This window comes from Bos grunniens, chromosome 6 (genome assembly GCF_055505025.1).
Source record: "Bos grunniens cultivar Pamir isolate PY7600 chromosome 6, Bosgru_T2T1.0, whole genome shotgun sequence".
In the NCBI taxonomy this organism is placed as follows: Eukaryota; Metazoa; Chordata; class Mammalia; order Artiodactyla; family Bovidae; genus Bos; species Bos grunniens.
Genome location: NC_141170.1, coordinates 100,242,420 through 100,262,341, shown reverse-complemented (window position 1 = coordinate 100,262,341; position 19,922 = coordinate 100,242,420). Strand labels below are relative to the sequence as shown.

Sequence of the window (19,922 nt, the reverse complement as noted above, 5' to 3'; positions counted from 1 at the left end):
CCATAAATGGATGGAATTCTGGAGTGAAACATTCTACCAAGAAACTGGAAAATCTGAGAGCAGAGCTGTTTAGAATTACTGTGTTAGAAAGGTGAAAGAATGAAGATGACTCATTTAAGATACGGTGAAGAACCAGGAATGATGAGTGCTAGACACTAAGAAAATCAGTGTCCATTAAGGACAATCATGTCCTTCAGAGAGAGAGAATGAAATGAGTAGGGATAACTCTCTGTATTGAGCTCTTTGAAGGTTAACCAGGGGTAAATTATGAGTTTCTGCACATTGATAGCATCAGATCTCAGGTTACATGATGAATTAAGGAATAGATTAGCAGCCAGAGAGAGCCTGTGCAAACTACTCTTTCAAGAAATTTACTAACAAAAAGAGAATAAGCATAGAGATTTTTTTAAATAGAATTTTGCACAATTTGCTAGCAGATGGGAAGAAATAAAAATACACACTCGCCTAACTAAACTCTGACTAGTCAAACTCCAGAAAACAATATATTCGGGTAGCAGGCCAAACTTATACAAGAGAAAGGAAAAACCATTAGAGAAGTAAAGAGTCTATGGAGCCTAAACGAGAGAGCAGTAGGGAGGAACAGTACCCTGTTAATGCTAGATGTGCAAAACAATGTTCATATAGCAATTCATTCATTTGTTTTTAAGCATTTATGATAGGCCGGGCACAGTTCCAGATGTTGTAGACACAGTCATATAAAAGAAAATAAAAACCCCTGCCCTCATGGTGCTTATACTTCAGTCAGGGGAGTGACAATAAATAAGTAAATGATTCAAATAATTAGCATGCCATATAGTGAGAAATGCTGTGGAGAAAAATAAAGCTGTAAAGGGGGAGAGGGAGCAACGGAGTGGGGTGTCAGGATGGCCTCAATAATACAGTGAAGGAAGGAGAGGGGCAACTGGGTGAGGTGGCTCTCTGGGGATGAGCCTTCCAGCAAAGAGAAGGGCTGGCTGCTGGGTCGTTAAGTATGAAGAGGCCTGGTGTGTGGGAATCATAAGGAGATCAGCATGGCTGGAGTGGGGTGAGCAGGGTAAGACAAGCACAGGGTCAGCTCCTTTCAAACCGAAGGGGTTCAGGCTTTTGTGCTGAAGGAGATGGATAGCCAGTGGACAGTTTCTAGCGAGTAACTGACAGCATAGATCTTCCATTTCAGCAGACCCACTAAGGCTGCTTTTTTGAGAATACAATGGTGTAGGAGAATTCTGGGATGGAGGAGCAAAGATGGGAGGAGTGAAGCAGTGCAGATAGTGAGCAGAGGCTGGATTCCAAAAACACATTAAGGATAGAGCTCCATGGATCTGGTGATAGATTTGAAGTTAGGAGAGAAAGAGGAATACAGCATGGTGTGAGGTTTTGGCCTGACAACTGCCATTACAGACTTGCCATTCACTGAGATAGGGAAGACTTCCGTGAAAAAGAAATAGAATAGCATTTGTAATCTTTTTCTGAAGGTCTCCAAAGGATCGTCCCCACCTATATGCATTTCCACAAAACATTCACTGGGATTTTTTAACATTCCAATTTGGAACTGAATTGAATTGAAGGTTTGCAATTCATGACATTTCACATTGTGCAGAAGCCTCACACACGTTACTGCATGTAAAGCACTTAACACATAACATAGTCCATAGTAACTACAAAAAATGATTCCAATAAATATTACCTATTATTAGAATTTTTGTAGTGTCAGGCTGTTGAGATGCTGGTGCTATATTTACCAAAAGTTTTGTCTAGATCTCTAGTTTGTTCTACTAGATGGAAACAAACAGTAAAAGCAGGTAATATCATATTATTTCTGTAATGCTAAAGAAAAGCAGGTTAATGACATATAGTCCCTGAAAAATGGGCAACTTTTATATTAGTTGCAACAAATAGCTTTTATAAACAGAAACCAAAATAGAGCTTTTAAGAGGTGATTTCCCTCATTATGTAGACAAAAACCAAAAGCCCACAGATGTTAGTGATATGTGCAAAGTCTACATGCTGATAAGGGAGAATCAGGACCTGAATCCAGAATTCCATCTCCTGGTCCTCAGCTACTTGGACCACAATAATACTACCTCTTTTGTTTGAATCCAAAATTCATCTGTACAAAGATTTCTATGTGTTTTCAGGCAACTGTGTTTATGTTCATCAGAGCCAAAAAGGTACACCCCCATTGTTTGTGCTTTTCTGTGATGATTAGGTAGAAAATAAATAGAAGTAATTAAAATGTGACCAAAGCTGTCATCTTTTTACCTAAAGTAAAAAAGAGTCCAAACAGCCACCCACCCGCAGAGCAGAGCTCTAGAAATGTGTGAGTAATTCAAGTCACCTGGGTACTATGGACTCTGCAGGTGTTTGTAACACATACCCTTTACTGGTAAATGATTTCCTGGTGTTTCATTTAGTCCCAGTGTCAGTGCATAAAGAAGGAAACCTCAGACATCAAAGGAAGAAAGAAGATTAAAGGATCCTAGCACTTTAGAAACAAGACATTGTCAAATCTACCGTTTTCTTCCCTGCAGTGCTCCTCTATACGCAACCCTAAGCAAAGTGACTAGGGGAGCAAGCACAATCTGGTAGGCAGATGTTGGAATATATGTTGGCTATATCGCCACTTGTCATCTATACACATGTACACACATGGGAGAGGGCAAAGAAAGTGGTTTGGGGTTGATGCTAAGACACTGACATCACTCTTGCAGAGATGCAGGATAGGAGTCGATGCCCCAATCTGTACTTCTAAGACCTTTCAGTAAACGTGGACTAGGACACAGGCAGAAAACTTTATGTGTGAGGATTGACCTGTGTCTTTATGTCAGATGGGTTGCTTACAGCTCTATGTATATCTCTATATATCTAGAAGCACCTCAAGTAATACTAAAATAATCCCTCTTACCTTTGACTGTTAAGCAAACTAATTCATTCAACATTAATGACTATTCTATGCCAGGCACTCTGTGTCAGACCCAAGATCGTAGTTATTAGTTCTAGAATTTTGCAAGTACAAACTTACACAGTTTAGTAATTTCCTCATACATGCTGGAAGAGATAGTAAGCTTAACTAGTTAAGTAAAAGTACTGACCTTCAGCCAGGAATAAGACACTAATTTACACTTTCCAAGGAGCAAGTACTGATCTTCAGCCAGGAATAAGACACTAATTTACACGATCATTTTAAAGCTGACATAGTGCTCTCACCTACATGTTTTCATTTTGATGTTCACTCAGCCAGTGAACCTGTGATGTAGAAAAAGTGGACACCTTCTATAAGCCTGTTCTTGTTGTTCAGTTGCTCAGTCATGGCTGACTCCTTGCAACCCCATGGACTGTATGTAGCACACTTGTCTCCTTGGTCCTCCACTAGCTGCCAGAGTTTGCTCAAACGCATGTCCGTTGAGTTGGTGATGCTTGATCTAACGATCTCGTCCTCTGCCTCACCCTTCTCCTTTTGCCTTCAATCTTTCCCAGCATCAGGGTCTTTTCCAGTGAGTTGGCTCTTCACATCAGGTGGCCAAAAGATTGGAGCTTCAGGTTCAGCATGAGTCCTTCCAATGAATATTTATTTCCTAAATATGATATGATTTCCTTTAGGATTGAGGGGTTTGATCTCCTTACATTCCAACAAACGAGTCTTCTCCAACACCACAGTTCAAAAGCATCAATTCTTTGGCACTCAGCCTTCCTTATGGTCCAACTCTCACATCCATACATGACTACTGGAAAAACCATAGCTTTGACTATACAGACCTTTGTCAGCAAAGTGATGTCTCTGTTTTTTAATATGCTACGTTTGTCTTAGCTTTCTTTCCAAGGAGCAAGCATCTTTTAATTTTATAGCTGCAGTCACCGTTTGCAGTGGTTTTGGAACCCAAGGGAAAAAACCTGTCACTGCTTCTTCCACCTGTTCTCCTTCTGTTTGGGATGAAATGATGGGACTGGACGTCATAATCTTAGTTTTTGAATGTTGAGTTTCAAGCCAGCCTTTTCACTTTTTCACACTCATGAAGAGGCTCTTTAGTTCCTCTTCACTTTATGCCATTAGAGAGGTATCATCTGCATATCTGAGCCTGTTGATATTTCTCCCAGCAAACTTCACTCAGGCTTGTAAGTCATCCATCCAGTCATCCATCATACATCCACATGATGTGCTGTGCATATAAGTTAAATCAGCAGGGTGACAATATACACCTTGTTGTATTCCTTTATCAATTTTGAACCAGTCAGTTGTTTATAAGCCTATTTTGTTTAAAGAGACAATGTCCCTGATTGAATTAGCAAAACCTGTAACTAGGAAATATGCTAATAGGCAATTGAGTCTAGCATGATGGTTCATGTCTTGGTTATTGTAAACAGTGCTACAGTGAACACTGGGGATGCATATATCTTTCTGAATTATGGTTTTCTCTGGGTATATCCCCAGGAATGGGATTGATGACTCATATGGTAAATCTATTTTTAGATTTACGTTCATACTGCTCTCCATAGGGATTGTACTAATTTACATTTTGACCAACAGTGTACGGGAGGGTTCCCTTTGCTCCACATCCTCTACAGCATTTACTATTTGTAGACTTTTTGATGATGGCCATTCTGACTGGTGTAAGGTGATACCTCCCTGTATTTTTGATTTGCATTCCCCTAATCATTAGTGATACTGAGCATTTTTACATGTACTTTTTGACTATCTGCATTTCTTCTTTGGATAAATGTCTATTTAGATCTTCTGCCCATTTTTTTTTTGTTTGTTTGTTTGGGTTGTTTGTTTCTTTTATATAGAGCTGCATGAGCTGTTTGTAAATTTTAGAGATTAATCCCTTGTCAGCATCATTAACAAATATTTTCTTCCATTCTGTGCCTTATCTTTTCATTTTGTTTATAATTTCCTTTGTTGTGCAAAAAGACTTTAAGTTCAATTACGTCCCATTTATTTTTATTTTTCATTTCATTACTCTAGGAGGCAGATACAAAAAGATATTGTGGCAATTTATGTCAAAGAGTGTTCTGCCTATGCCATCCTCTAAGAGTTTTATAGTATCTGGCCTTACATTTAAGTCTTCAGTCCATTCTAAGTTTATTTTTTGTGTCTGATATTGGAAAATGTTCTAATTTCATTCTTTTACATGTAGCTGTCCAGTTTTCAAAGCAACAGTTATTGAAGAGACTGTCTTTACTGTATAGTCTTGCCTCCTTTGTCACAGATTATTTGACCATAGGTGTGTGGGTTTATTTCTGGGCTGTCTGTGCTGCTCCAATGATCTATTTATCTGTTTTGTGCCAGCACAACACTGGTTTGATGACTGTAGCTCTGTAGCATAGTCTGAAGTCAGGGAGCCTGATTTCTCCATCTCTGTTTTCCTTTCTCAGGGCTGCTTTGGCTATTCTGGGTCTTTTGTGTTTCCATACAAATTTAAAAATTTTTTGTTCTAGTTTTGTGAAAGATGCCATGGGTAATTTGATAGGAATTGCACTGAATCTGTAGATTGCCTTGGGTAATATAGTCATTTTGACAATATTGATTCTTCCAATATAATAATATGGTACTATCTTTCCATCTGCTTGTGTCATCTTTGATTTTGTTCATCAACATCTTACAGTTTTTGGAGTACAGGTCTTTTGCCTCCTTAGGTTTATTCCTAGCTATTTTATTCTTTTTGATGTGATAGTAAATTTGATCATTTCCTTAATTTCTCTTTCTTTTCCTTATTAGTGTATAGAAATGCACAGGATTTCTGTGTATTAATTTTGTATCCTGCTGCTGCCGCCAAGTCGCTTCAGTCGTGTCCGACTCTGTGCGACCCCATGGACTGCAGCCTACCAGGCTTCTCCGTCCCTGGGATTCTCCAGGCAAGAACACTGGAGTGGGTTGCCATTTCCTTCTCCAATGCATGAAAGTGGAAAGTGAAAGTGAAGTCACTCAGTCGTGTCCGACTCTTAGTGACCCCATGGACTGCAACCTACCAGGCTCCTCCATCCATGGGATTTTCTGGGCAACAGTACTGGAGTGGGGTGCCATTGCCTTCTCCCACTGTATCCTGCAATTTTGCTGAATTCATTGATGAGCTCTAGTGGTTTTCTGATAACATCTTTAGGTGTTTCTATGTAGAGTATCATGTCATCTGCAAACAGTGACAGTTTTATTTTGTTCTTTTCCAATTTGGATTTCTTTTATTTCTTTTTCTTCTTTGATTAGCATGGCTAGGACTTCCAAAGCTATTTTGGATACAAGTGGCAAGAGGGGACATCTTTTTCTTGTCCTGCTTTTCACCACTGAGAATGATGTTAGCTGTGGGTTTGTCATATATGGCCTTTATAATTTGAGGTATATTCCCTCTATGTCCACTTTCTTGAGCATCTGTGTCATAAAATGGGTGTTGAATTTTGTTAAAAGCTTTTACTTCATCTATTGAGATGATCATATGTTTTTAATTCTTCAGCTTGTTAATGGGCTGTATCACATGGATTTGTGGATATTGAAGAATCCTTGCATTCCTAAGATAAATCCGTCTTGATCATGGTATATGATCCTTTTAATATATTGTTAGATTTGGGTATGGGGAGGGAGGAGGGAGGAGGGTTCAGGATGGGGAACACATGAGAAATAAAGGAATAAAAAAAAAAAAAAAAGATTTGGTTTGCCAGTATTTTGTTGAGGAGTTGTTTTTTTAAAAGAAGAGGACTTTAGAAAAATAACTGCAATACTATTATCAAAACTTTGAGTTCCTTAATATCATTAAGTATCCAATAAGAATTTGTGAATGCTTACAATTTTGGAAATCATCAAGGAGAAGTGATTACAATTGAAATGTGTAAAGACAAGTGGTTGTTCTTTACTCATCGGTGAGTAACATATCGATAAGGTGCTTAGTCATACTGTGAAATCATTTTGTAAAAAGCACATCTGCAAAGTATTTGCAGTTTCCAGGAGCCTGTTATTTTCAGGGTCTCATGAAAATACAAACAGTTTGTAGAGAAGCTCCAGCATCTATGGCATCTATTAGCGGGAGGAGTCTTTTTGGCTGGTGACATGGTGAATTTAAGGATTTACATCTGGGCTGAGGTTATGGGGGAGAGTACTGAACTCATACTCACCACACCCAGGTTATGCACCCAAATTCCCAGACAACTTTTGTATTATTTTCGGCAAAGACTGTTCTCAATGAGAACCATCCTGCTCTATTGCTAGAAACAAATTTTTGCCAATGATCAGGGATTGGTTGAGGACTTGGCAGTGAGCCAGCCAGACAGCAGGACATGGGTGTGTATTCTTATCCCATCTCTGTACATCCAAACACATTTATCTAGCAATGGAAAGATCCCCCCAGACATTAAAAGGACAGGACCTACGAATGTTAAATGAACTTCTCCCTAGGGCTCTCCAAACACATGCTGGCAGTTGTGACAGAGACAGTTAATTTGTTAATGCTTAAGAAAGTCACTACTTTTGAAGACAAACAGCTGTATGCACAATTGATGTTAAATAGCAATTATTATTATTATTATTTAATCAGTAACTGGGTGATTACTCTTTTAACTGATTCATTCTATGAAACTGTGTTTTAAAGAATAATAACTTCTTTTTGGAAGGTTCCCAAAAAGTAGGACTGGACTTTTTAGCAAATTTGCTCTTGTTTATTAATGTCTACGTATAAGAAAGGCATTGTAATGTTTCTTGGAATCATCATTTGCAAGTTGTAAACAGTTTTCAGTATACCATTTATGAAAGTACAGCTCTTGTTACCATGGGATGAGCAGTATTATTTCAAAAGCATATTCTTGACTTTTCCAAAAGGTCCTGTTTAAAATTGCAGGTGGAATTTGGTCAGTGCATATTAGTCAGTGCGTGCTCAACGAGGGGAGATGAAAAGCAGTGCGTGACCAGATCCTTATGCTTTTGATCCACCCTCAGAAAAGAGTCTGGCGAGTACTGGGTTTTGTAATATAAAATCACTTCATCCAATGTTAATGTGGAAACAACTTGATTTGTTTGTGTGAATAAAGTTCTGGTGATCTCATTTAAACACAGGAAATGTTACAGTTAGGCCGTAATCCATCCTATCTGATACCTGCTGGGCCCAGGTGTGGCTGTCTTTCCTCTTCCTACGATAGGGAATCCAATCGCTCATGTCTCTAGACCATACCCCAGAATTATACGGGAGTCTTAAAAAGAGACTTAACCTTTTCAAACATACAGTGACGCCCTTGCCTGGACTCACAACATGGAACAAATATGCAACTTCTGGCAACATTTCCTGACGTAGATTTATTTTGTGCCTTTTTGCCCAGGCAATGGGCTCTTCCTACAAATCTTTTTACAAGTATGAAATGTGATTCCAGTTTAGGCTGAGTAAAATACTTTGCAAATTTCTCTAAGCTCATAAACTTGGGAGCAGGGCCTGAAAAATGTATGGCTATCCTCAAAATTCTGATGCATGGCCATAACAAGGGGAGTTGATAGGTGTGTATAAGAATTATAGACATGATCTGAAGCGAGTTTATTTCAAACAATAGACATGCTGTCCATATTTTGGGGTGAAAACTGGCATGCCCATGAGATTGAACAGAATTAACATGGTGGGAAACTTGCTTACTGACTCAGTTTGTTTAGACTCATAAACAAGTTAGACTTTAAAATAAATGATTGGGTGGTGGTATTCCTTGGGGCAAGCATTTTGAAAAAGTAGTAGTTTTGTACTGGTTTCTGTATGGTGGTGACGAAGGTGTATCAGGAAACTGTATCCCCTTGGTATTCCATCTACATATCTTTAGGATATTTAAAGGAAGCCATGACTAGCTGCTCACCTTTTTGTTTCCTTACAAAAATACAGTGGTGACGGTTAACTAGGAATGCTATAAGATACGACCACCAATGAGAGAAAAATTGATAGACAAAGGCAAAGAAAATTTAGGAAGAGGTATTTAGGATGGAAGGTCAGCAGCTTAATTTGATCCTTGGAAGTACCCAGTGTCATAGCTCCCACCAACCAAGAGGCTTAACCAATTTCCTGAGAACAGTCAGGGAATAAATGAAATAGAGAGTCACTGTGTGCTGCTAGGACAGCATTATTGCCGTGGCAGAGACCATCAATACCACTTAGGGATGAAAGAGTCTATTTTTCCTTTAGATAATTTATATGTGAAAAATATCAGCTATAGGAATGTAACATGTGAATTTAAATTTTTTTTAATTGGAGTATAGTTGCTATACAATGTTGTGTTAGTTTCCACTGTACAATAAAGTGGATCAGCTGTACATATACACACGTACCTTCTTTTATGGATTTCATTTCCATTTAGGTCACACAGAGCACTGAGTAGAGCTCCCTGTGTAATGCCACAGGTTCTCATTAGTTACCTATTTTATACATAGTATGTCAATTTCAATCTCCCAATTCATCACAGACTCCCTTTCCTTGGTATCCATACGGTTGTTCTCCACATCTGTGTCTCTATTTCTGCTTTGGAAATAAGATCATCTATACCAACTTTTTCAATTCCATATATATGTATTACTATATGGTATTTTTCTCTTTCTGACTTACCTCCCTCCGTATGACAGACACTAGGTCCATCTACATCTCTATGAATGACCTAATTTCATTCCTTTTTATGGTTGAGTATTATTCCATTGTCTATATTACAAATGACCCAACTTCATTCCTTTTTATGGCTGAGTATTCAGGACTGGAAAACATCAGTTTTCATTCCAATCTCAAAGAAAGGCAATGCCAAAGAATGCTCAAACTACCGCACAATTGCACTCATCTCACACACTAGTAAAGTAATGCTCAAAATTCTCCAAGCCAGGCTTCAGCAATATGTGAACCTTGAACTTCCTGATGTTCAAGCTGGTTTTAGAAAAGGCAGAGGAACCAGAGATCAAATTGCCAACATCTGCTGGATCATGGAAAAAGCAAGAGAGTTTCAGAAAAACATCTATTTCTGCTTTATTGACTATGCCACAGCCTTTTACTGTGTGGATCACAATAAACTGTGGAAGATTCTGAAAGAGATGGGAATACCAGACCACCTGACCTGCCTCTTGAGAAATTTGTATGCAGGTCAGGAAGCAACAGTTAGAACTGGACATGGAACAACAGACTGGTTCCAAATAGGAAAAGGAGTTCATCAAGGCTGTATATTGTCACCCTGTTTATTTAACTTATATGCAGAGTACATCATGAGAAACGCTGGACTGGAAGAAACACAAGCTGGAATCAAGATTGCCGGGAGAAATATCAATAACCTCAGATATGCAGATGACACCACCCTTATGGCAGAAAGTGAACAGGAACTCAAAAGCCTCTTGATGAAAGTGAAAGTGGAGAGTGAAAAAGTTGGCTTAAAGCTCAACATTCAGAAAACGAAGATCATGGCATCCGGTCCCACCACTTCACGGGAAATAGATGGGGAAACAGTGGAAACAGTGTCAGACTTTATTTTTCTGGGCTCCAAAATCACTACAGATGGTGACTGCAGCCATGAAATTAAAAGATGCTTACTCCTTGGAAGGAAAGTTATGACCAACCTAGATAGCATATTCAAAAGCAGAGACATTACTTTGCCAACAAAGGTTCGTCTAGTCAAGGCTATGGTTTTTCCTGTGGTCATGTATGGATGTGAGAGTTGGACTGTGAAGAAGGCTGAGTGCCAAAGAATTGATGCTTTTGAACTGTGGTGTTGGAGAAGACTCTTGAGAGTCCCTTGGACTGCAAGGAGTTCCAACCAGTCCATTCTGAAGGAGATCAGCCCTGGGATTTCTTTGGAAGGAATGACGCTAAAGCTGAAACTGCAGTACTTTGGCCACCTCATGCGAAGAGTTGACTCATTGGAAAAGACTCTGATGCTGGGAGGGATTGGGGGCAGGAGGAGAAGGGGACGACAGAGGATGAGATGGCTGGATGGCATCACTGACTCGATGAACATGAATCTGAGTGAACTCCGGGAGTTGGTGTGGACAGGGAGGCCTGGCGTGCTGCGATTCATGGGATCGCAAAGAGTCGGACACGACTGAGTGACTGATCTGATCTGATTATTCGATTGTATATATGTGCCCCACCTTTATCCATTCCTCCGTTTATGGACGTTTAGGTAGTTTACACATGCGGCTATTGTAAATAGTGCTTCAGTGAACGCTGGGGTGCATGTGTCTTTTGGCATTATAGTTTTCTCTTAGTATGTGCCCAGTACTGGGACTACTGAGTCACACAGTAGACTATTTTTAGTTTTTTTAAGGAATCTCCATATTGTTCTCCATAGTAGAGAACAATAATACATCCCCACTAACAGTGCAAGAGGATTCCATTTTCTTAAGACCCTCTCTAGCATTTATTATTTCTAGATTTTGTGATGATGGCTGTTCTGACCAGTGTGAAGTAACATGTCATTGTAGTTTCGATTTGATTCATTTAATAATTAGTCATATTGTGCATCTTTTTATGTGTTTGTTGGCCATTTAGGGATATAATGTAAAGGGCTGAGGATAGCACTTGAAAATGTGAATCTGAGGCTCAACATGAAATATCTGCAGACAAATTGCTAGCTGGAAGATTACTTTTCAATTGATTTTCTTTTTATAAACACATATGAGGTTCTTAGTTAAAAAGTTATAGGTTACAAATAATTTATGTAGGACTTAGCTGATTTTTAAAAAATCTATTTCAAAATATACACAAAACCATCTCTTGATTTTCAAAATACTTCTTTTTAACGTCTTCTTATGGGTACTTTATGAGCACTCAGTGGTACAAATTTCAAACCACTATTGCAACAATATCTCATTCATTAATTCATTACCAGACAAAATGCAGAAAACTAACTTACTTCATTATGTGTCCATGGGGAAATATAATTTCCATGATCAAAGATCATAAAAAAGGCAAAAGAATAACTTAACAGAACAGGATCTATAAACAACACAGTAGAAATAAGCATGAGGTGTTAGCAGAAGGCCGGTTAAACTGGATATCCAAATTAGCTGGGGGGTGAGAAGCCAGGCCAAAAATTTTCCCAAAAATGAAGTTCAGTTCAGTTCAGTCACTCAGTCATGTCCGACACTTTGTGACCCCATGAACCGCAGCACACCAGGCCTGCCTGTCCATCACCAACTCCTGGAGTTCACTCAGACTCACGTCCATCGAGTCAGTGATGCCAGCCAGCCACCTCATCCTCTGTTGTCCCCTTCTCCTCCTGCCCTCAATCTTTCCCAGTATCAGGGTCTTTTCAAATGAGTCAGCTCTTCGCATCAGGTGGTCAAAGTATTGGAGTTTCAGCTTCAACATCAGTCCTCCCAATGAACACCCAGGACTGATCTCCTTTAGGACGGACTGGTTGGATCTCCTTGCAGTCCAAGGGACTCTCAAGAGTCTTCTCCAACACCACAGTTCAAAAGCATCAATTCTTCGGCACTCAGCTTTCTTCACAGTCCAACTCTCACATCCATACATGGCCACTGGAAAAACCATAGCCTTGACTAGATGGACGTTTGTGACAAAGTAATGTCTCTGCTTTTTAATATACTGTCTAGGTTGGTCTTAACTTTCCTTCCAAAGAGTAAGCGTCTTTTAATTTCATGGCTGCAGTCACCATCTGCAGTGATTTTGGAGCCCAGAAAAATAAAGTCAGCTTCTGTTTCCATTGTTTCCCCATCTATTTGCCATGAAGTGATGGGAGCAGATGCCATGGTCTTAGTTTTCTGAATGTTGAGCTTTAAGCCAACTTTTTAACTCTCCTCTTTCACTTTCATCAAGAGGCTTTTTAGTTCCTCTTCACTTTCTGCCGTAAGGGTGGTGTCATCTGCATATCTGAGGTTATTGATATTTTTTCCCAGAAATCTTGATTCCAGCCTGTGCTTCCTCCAGCCCAGCATTTCTCATGATGTCCTCTGCATGTAAGTTAAATAAGCAGGGTGACAATATATAGCCTTGACGTACTGCTTTTCCTGTTTGGAACCAGTCTGTTGTTCCATGTCCAGTTCTAACTGTTGCTTCCTGACCTGCATATAGGTTTCTCAAGAGGCAGGTTAGGTGGTCTGGCATTCCCATCTCTTTCAGAATTTTCCACAGTTTATTGTGATCCACACAGTCAAAGGCTTTGGCATAGTCAATAAAGCAGAAATAGATGTTTTTCTGGATCTCTCTTGCTTTTTTGATGATCCAGCATATGTTGGCAATTTGATCTCTGGTTCCTCTGCCTTTTCTAAAACCAGCTTGAACATCAGGAAGTTCATGGTTCACATATTGCTGAAGCCTGGCTTGGAGAATTTTGAGCATTACTTTACTAGCATGTGAGATGAGTGCAATTGTGCGGTAGTTTGAGCATTCTTTGGCATTGCCTTTCTTTGGGATTAGAATGAAAACTGACCTTTTCCAGTCCTGTGGCCACTGATGAATTTTCCAAATTTGCTGGGATACTGAGTGCAAGCACTTTCTAGATATCATCTTTGAATGAGTTGGAATTATTCTGATGATGAAGTGAGTGGAGGACAGGTAGTCACACGGCAGAGGAAAAACGTCTGCTAATGCAGACGTGGGGGTGTGTGGCTAAGGGATGGGCAAGCAGCCCCTTATTTCTGGCATATATTATGTAGTATAGGGGGTAAATAAGGATCAGAGTGCCATGCTAAGAAGAGAAATATTTTCTGCTCGTCTTTATTGAAACAAAATCGCCTGGTTTGGGTAAACCAGGCAAACCAAAGTAAATGGGATAGATTTCAGATAGCATCTCAAACATAATGCCAGCAACACTTTACCGTTGGATATGAGCAGGGAAAAAATCTGAAAAAAAAAAAAAAAAAGTGTAAGATTTCAGATTGACCCTAGCAAAGTTGTATCAAAAACTCTATTAGCCATTTGGCTAATTAATAATTTTGTTTGATTTGTTTTTCTAGACTTCCTTCTGACCGAAACAGCACTTGAGGAGTTGTGCTGAGGCAGTACATTATCTACCCCAATCTCTGGGGTGATCCTGCACTCCACTTCTCTTTCGCACTCTCCCTCCTCCAGCTCACATGTTAAAGCCCCATAGTTGCTGAAAATCCTGCTGGAATGTGATGCCAGACACAGAGGTGTTAAAAGAGTCCGGTGCCAGCACATCTGGGGATCCTTAGTAATGAACACGGGCCGACAAAAGAAGCAGCAGAAATACATAGGAGCCTACTCTTTGCACAGTTTGCACAGTTTAGAAAAACCAATAGGATGAAGGGGGAACTGACCTGAGCCTGAGACGGGATTTCATTTCTTTCATCTAGTAACAAATCATCTGACCTCTCCTGCACTACTGAGAAGGTCCTGGTCAGCACACCAAGTAGATGTATTGAGATGCGTGTGGTTTGGGGGATTAATGTCTTCTACGTGTTTTCTTTGAGATTACTGACACATTGAATATGTCATCACTAAATGAACCGCATTTCTGAGGCTGAGGTTTGAACACAAAGATCACACAAACCAAAGTATCTGTCATCTGGCTCATAATTTCCTACCTTTCCCATTTCAAGAAAAGCATTTACATAGAATTTTTTGACAAGAGATTATAAGCTAATGAGTGATGTTTTGCTCTATGCCATATTGCTCACTAGAAGTAGACTGTTTATGTGTTAACCTCCTTTTTCTTCTTCTACATAATAAGAGTTTAAATTTGGTCATGAGGGTAGAAAGCTGAGAAGAACCACATGTGTATTAAAACACTGACTATTTTTTGAAGAATTTTATTAATAAACATCATGTAGTCATATAATTGCTATTATCTGACACTAAAACTCTCCCGGTTGGGGCTTTTCAATCCAATCATCTTGTGAATGTCTGAAATAGATGAGTATCATTATATATTATAATTTCATCTTACAGAAACTCAGGTAATAATTTTCCTGGATGATTTAACCATATGATTATATTAGAGTCTCTTAGACTAACTCAAACTCTAACTGAAACATTGTTTGGATCTTTGGAACCCAGAAATGATGACATGGGAGTATGTAGAGTGCTCTTTGCATGAAGAACTTCCATGTGAGATCTGCCTTATCAACTAAACATTCCAAATTAATAAAAATGAGACAGATATGTAGCATAGATCTTTACATATTTTACAGGTTATGTATGTATCAGGTATGTAAACAACCTAAAGAAAAAAACTAGAAACTGGGAAAGAATAAGTATGGTGAAATAACTGATGCTATAACTCCTATTCCTTTCTCTTAGTAACATACAAATTTATCTCTCAGTAACTCATCCAAAGTGCAAGAGTTGAAGTCTTTCATCCCACTGCACCTATAACTTGTATCTTAGTCCCTCCATAGACTCTTCACGCACTTACTGTTTTCCTCCAAATGGCAAAGGCAGAAATACACTGAGTTACTTAGGCAGAGTTCTGTATTAGCACTGTGAATTACCGCTTCATCTTACTCTTTTAATTAAAAGGTTTCTTAGGTTTCAATCTAATCTCTGTGGTTATTGCTATTGAGTAAATCTCTTATTCCAATATTCTGGATCATCTAGGGCCATGCTTTATCTCAAATGATTGCTTCTCCCCGTAGAATATCTAGAGGATAAAATGCTGCCTGCTTTCTGATTTATGACTCTAAATTTAAATGGTAACATTTTATATTTTTGAGAAATATTTATAAGGAGCTTCAAGTAGTTCTTTTTTTTTTCAAGTAGTTCTTTCTTAAACAGAATTTGAGTATTTTCACTACCAATGAATATTGAGTGTTATATTTTGCTGTGCTTTTTCCATCTTCCCAAGTAAAACAGCAATATTTTCAGTTTTATCAGCTTCCATCAACTGTTGCATCAAAGTCAGAATAGAATATGGCAAGTGGCTATTTGACTATTGGTCTAACCTGATTCTTAGAAGAATAAAGGAGAATCAAATGAGATTAGAGAAGCATAAAGTTTGTACATTATATATTAAATTATATGAGCCAAGACAATAAACATTAGCTCAATTAAATAATTGTTGGGACAATGGATTGTTTATATGTGAGTATGTATGTCTGTGTGTATATATATATTAAAAATTAAAACACCATCAATGCAACATTCAAATTATATTTGAATATAATATATATATATTATATATATTTGCATATATATATAATTTGAATGTTGCATTGATTGATTCTGCTAATAAGATAAACATTTATGAAACAAAAGAGAAAATTTTTAATCAAGAAACTTCAATCTGTATTCTTGATACTCTTGCAAGAAACCCTGGCTTTAGGAAATCCAAGTTCTTCCAAGCCTTCCTAATATGAAAAACATGAGGCATAAATTAGCAAGGAGTAAAAAATTTCACTTTGAATCTCATAATATTACAGTTGTTCATCAGTATTCACAGGGAATTGGTTCCAGGGACCCTCATAGTTGCCAAAATTTGAGGATGCTCAAGACCCTTAAAAGAAATGGCTTAGTTATAGTCAAGCTTCTGCTTTGGTGTGTTCTATGGGGCCTATTAACTGTAGATCTTTTAAAAATTATGTTAATATTAATAGATAATACATGTACCCATCACATATTATAAAATGTTAAAAAAGCATTTATATGGAAACTAAATGTTCCTTTTTTTTTGTTCTCAACAACCCTGTCCACATTCCCACTGATAAATTTTGATGTGTGTTTCTTGAGTATATCTTCCCAAGAGAAGGCAAGAAGGCAAGATAACTTATGTACATACACATACACACACACCTCCATAGGATTTTCATTTCTAAACCCATGATATTATAAGTGAAAAATGACCCCAACTCTTGAAACATTTAAAATTCACAAGTGTTTACACTGGGGGTGCAGAAATATTTACCAACACTGACCTATTCTATCATCATAAAGACTGTTTGAAACAGCAGTTTGAAAGAATGTTTTCATATCTACCTGGACATCAATATTTGAATTTTCAATGTGCATTTCATTAGAAAGGAAAATCTGATGCTATACAAAGAAATAGAAAATAATAATAAAATCATATGTCATCTATTTATCATACTTGATGTGGGGAGGAAGAGTACTTGTTTTGTAAAGACCAACAGGACACACGATGCAGAGAAAACTGCAAAGCCACGTGCTGTCAACCAGAACCAGGTGGACACCACATGAGGATATAAAGCCAGCCTGCCATAAGGGGTGTGTTGACAGCTCTGAGTCTACACTGTGTTTCTCCCAAATGCACTGCTGTGTTATATGTTACTTTACTTTATCATACAGTTTTAGAAATTCTTAAGCCACCCCTAAGCACAGTGGCTACGTCCTAGCACAGAGGATAAACCTGTGTGGAAATAGTTGTTGTTGTTAGTGCGTCTCTTACTTAGATTCATGCTGATGTTAGGGAACCAATCTCTACCTTATATTCAAGTCTATCTGGAACACTATGGAGTCCGTATCTCATGTAGACCAGACATTGTCAGTATAATACATGTACAAAAGCATCTGTAATTTTTGCAGCAATTCTGTAAAGCAGTGTTTCCCTATCTTACCTTAACATATAATTACCAGGACAGTATTCATTAAAAATAAAGATTCCTGGACCACATCTAGTTCTACAGAATTAGCCTCTATGGGTAGTCCGTGAAGGATAAGTTGTTTTTAAAGAAACCCAATGTGATTTTTAAGATTAGTTAAGGAAGGGGAAGGGCTCCCTGGTGGCTCAGTGGTAAAGAATCCACCTGCCAATGAAGGAGATATGGGTTTGATCCCTGGGTCAGGAAGATCCCCAGGAGAAGAAATGGTAACCCGCTGTAGTCTTCTTCCTGAAAAATTCCATGAACAGAGGAGCCTGGTGAGCTATAGTCCATGGGGTCACAAGAGACTCAGACATAACTTGGCAGCTAAACAACAAAGAGGGGGAAATGCTGCTGAAGGTAGGGATTATTTCCATCTTACCAAGGAAGAAACTGAGACTCAGTTAAATAACTTGTAACAACAAATTAATTGTGAATGCATAATTCAAACTTCAGTATAACTCCAAATTTCTTCCTACCATATTACTTTGCTACAGGTCATGAGGTCAGGTAAATCTGAAAGGCTACAATGAAAATTATATATTACAGACATTTGATCCTGGATTTAAAAGAAAATGCAAAATTGTGGAATTTCTTTTGCTGTTTTGGATAGGACAGTTATATGGAACCAACTGCAGAATTACAAACGGCTTTATGATTACATATGGAGTATAAAGGGCTCTAGCCACTGCTATAAAAGCACTCTGGAAATGCTTTTTGAACAGGGATAGATGTGTTCTGCACTATATATTCCAAATGAGGGGGAAATGGCCTAAAACCAGCAAAATAAAAGCCAGGTTAACAAGATGGTTTAGATTTCTCAGGTCCTGAGACCATAAAAGAAGGGTTCCTCTTTCCATTCACCCCTGATCAACAGCAGAAAAAACACACAGTGCTGTTGAGAATGTGGTCTGTGTTGGAAGCGGGGAATTCCTTAGAATCTCTTTTCTACTTAATGCCATACAGAGAACAGGGTGAAGAACTGAAGTGGGAGAGGACCCTGCATTTATTTCACAAAATTATTGTTTCTTAGGATTTAAGTGAGGCTTTCTGAACACTGGGGAGGTTAATGAACCCTTGCCAGAAACCTAGCATTCCTAATTTATAATCCAGGAAATATTAGTAGAAATTCTCTAAATTCTGAACTTTTATATAAAAAAAATCAAATGTCTAACAAACTTAGTCTTAAAATGAGTATGTGTAAAAGGTATCCAAAGGTTTTCCACAGTGTGCAAAGCATGATTGTTTTAGGGAATCAATTTCCAGATCTTCACCTTCCATGGTTCTTTTCCTTAAAATTGTCTGGGAAAATGCCTGTGTTTACAATAAGTCTTTTGCTATTTTATGGGGAGAAAAAAGGAAAACAGTTGAATTCAGTTCAGTCCTTTAGTCTTATCTGACATTTTGCAACCTCATGCAGCACAGCAGGGTGCCCTATCCATCACCAACTCGCAGAGCTTGCTCAAACTCATTTCTGTCAAGATGGTGATGCCAGCCAACTATCTCATCCTCTGTTGTGCCCTTCTCCCCCACCTTCTATCTTTCCCAGCATCAGGGTCTTTTCTAAGAAGTCGGTTATTCACATCAGGTGGCTAAAGTATTGGAGCTTCAGCTTTAGCATCAGTCCTTCCAATGAATATTCAGGATTGATTTCCTTTAGAATTGACTGGTTTGATCTCCTTGCAGTCCAAGGGACTCTCAAGAGTCTTCTCCAACACTACAGTTCAAAAAAATCAATTCTTCAGTGCTCAGTTTTCTTTATGGTCCAACTCTCACAACCATACATGACCACCGGAAAAACCATAGCTTTGACTAGATGGACCTTTGTCGGTAAAGTAACATCTCAGCTTTTTAATATGCTGTTTATGTTAGTCAAAGCTTTTCTTGAAGGAGCAAGCTTCTTTTCATTTCATGGCTACAGTCACCATTCACAGTGATTTTGGAGCCCAAGAAAATAAAGTCTGTCACTGTTTCCATTGTTTCCCCATCCATTTGTCATGAAGTGATGGGACCGGATGCTATGATCTTAGTTTTTTGTATGTTGAGTTTTAGGCCAGCTTTTTCACTCTCCTCTTTTACTTTCATCAAGAGGCTCTTTAGTTTCTCTTCACTTTCTGCCATAAGAGTTGTGTCATCTGGATATGATATTTCTCCTGGCAGTCTTGATTCCAGCTTGTGCTTCATCCAGCCAAGCATTTCACATGATGTACTCTGCATAGAAGTTAAATAAGCAGGGTGACAATAAATGCCTTGATGTACTCCTTTCCCAGTTTGGAAGCAATCCGTCATTCCATGTTTGGATCTAACTGTTGCTTCTTGACCTGCATACAGATTTCTCAGGAGGCAGATAAGGTGGTCTGTTATTCTCATCTCTTGAAGAATTTTCCACAGTTTGTTGTGATCCACACAGGCAAAGGCTTTAGTGTAG

The 19,922-nt window shown here is 38.5% G+C and overlaps 1 protein-coding gene and 1 long non-coding RNA gene across 18 annotated transcripts in view; one reads left to right on the top strand and one right to left on the bottom strand.

Moving 5' to 3' along the window:
• Window positions 1-19,922, bottom strand: part of LOC147371092 (uncharacterized) — a 385,877-nt gene that overhangs the window by 7,945 nt on the left and 358,010 nt on the right. For 10 of the 12 annotated variants that reach the window (XR_015165812.1, XR_015165811.1, XR_015165818.1 and 7 more), the window contains one exon: window positions 13,640-13,781. The exons of the other annotated variants lie outside the window; for them this stretch is intronic. This is a non-coding gene — a long non-coding RNA (uncharacterized LOC147371092). Of the gene's footprint in view, window positions 1-13,639; window positions 13,782-19,922 lie in introns of those variants that run through there. 12 annotated transcript variants of the gene reach the window in all.
• DKK2 (dickkopf Wnt signaling pathway inhibitor 2) overlaps window positions 1-19,922 on the top strand; it is a 605,998-nt gene that overhangs the window by 569,960 nt on the left and 16,116 nt on the right. The gene's annotated exons all lie outside the window — the stretch shown is intronic.